Source organism: Schistocerca serialis, chromosome 5 (genome assembly GCF_023864345.2).
Source record: "Schistocerca serialis cubense isolate TAMUIC-IGC-003099 chromosome 5, iqSchSeri2.2, whole genome shotgun sequence".
Taxonomy (NCBI): Eukaryota; Metazoa; Arthropoda; class Insecta; order Orthoptera; family Acrididae; genus Schistocerca; species Schistocerca serialis.
Genome location: NC_064642.1, coordinates 480054842 through 480056267, shown reverse-complemented (window position 1 = coordinate 480056267; position 1426 = coordinate 480054842). Strand labels below are relative to the sequence as shown.

Sequence of the window (1426 nt, the reverse complement as noted above, 5' to 3'; positions counted from 1 at the left end):
GAACCGCAAGCAAAACAGCAATCCATGGAGTGGCGTCATACCATCACTGCTGGCAGGAGAATCTTCGTTGTTCAGATTTCGCATCGACCCTACTGGACGCAGGAATATGGCACAATCCATACTAAGAAATCGTCTAAAGCCGCATCCTCAGCCAGTAAGGTCATGGCGACGGTCTTCAGGGACTCTGAAGGGGTTGATGTCCTCCCTCATGGTGCAACGATAATCCCTGAAGTGTACTGTGTTACCCTCAGGAAAGTAAAGAAACGACTTCAGCGTGCTCGTCGCCACAAAAATGCAAACGAATTTCCCCTGCTCCATGACAACACAAGGCCTCACACAAGACTGCACACCGAGAGAAACTCACAAAACTTCATTGAACTTTTCTTCCTCGTCCATCCTACTGCTTCTTCCTCGCCCATCTTAATGCCTAGAACCCGAACATCACATCTGTTTGGCCCAATCAAGAATGCATTCCGCGGGAAGCAACACGTAGGTGATGGGTAGATTATTGATGCAGCAATACGTGGGCTCTGGGCAACGGCCTTGCTGCAGTGGATACACCGGTTCCCGTCAGATCACCGAAGTTAAGCGCTGTCGGGCGTGGCCGGCACTTGGATGGGTGACCATCCGGGCCGCCATGCGCTGTTGCCATTTTTCGGGGTGCACTCAGCCTCGCGATGCCAATTGAGGAGCTACTCGACCGAATTGTAGCGGCTCCGGTCAAAGAAAACCATCGTTACGACCGGGAGAGCGGTGTGCTGACCACACGCCGCTCCTATCCGCATCCTTATCTGAGGATGACGCGGCGGTCGGATGGTCCCGATGGGCCATTTGTGGCCTGAAGACGGGGTGCTTTAATACGTGGGCTCCGACGTTGACCAGTAGTATGGTACCGTGTGGACATACAGACCCTCCCAGGAGGACGGCGTAAGAGATTGTGTTGAAATATAGGGTTCTTTTAGCCAAAACGTGAGGGAATAACATAGCGTATTGGAATGAAGCCAGCCTGCCTCCAGGATGAAAGGATTATTGCGTTACTTGTTGAACGCCCGTCTTACCTTGGGCATCATTTTCACTCATTTCACGTAATGGACGCTATGAATAATAATAAAGTTTCAATATTCTATTTCAAGGTTTTCAAATGTTTTTGTTTCTTGTAAGGTAAAGTCGTGATATGGTATTCTGAAGGTCTTCAAATGGTTCAAATGGCTCTGAGCACTATGGGGCTTAACATCTGAGGTCATAAGTCTCCTAGAACTTACAACTACCCAAACCTAACTAACCTAAGGGCATTACACACATCCATGCCCGAGGCAGGATTCGAACCTGCGACCGTAGCGGTCGCGCGGTTCCAGACTGAAGCGCCTAGAACCGCTCGGCCACTTCGTCCGGCTGAAGGTGTCCCTACGGGTAATTTATTATTGCG

The 1426-nt window shown here is 50.3% G+C and overlaps 1 pseudogene; it reads left to right on the top strand.

The window, feature by feature from the left end:
* Positions 1-533: 533 nt before the first annotated feature.
* On the top strand, positions 534-651 carry LOC126482581 (5S ribosomal RNA; annotated as a pseudogene).
* Positions 652-1426: the final 775 nt, after the last annotated feature.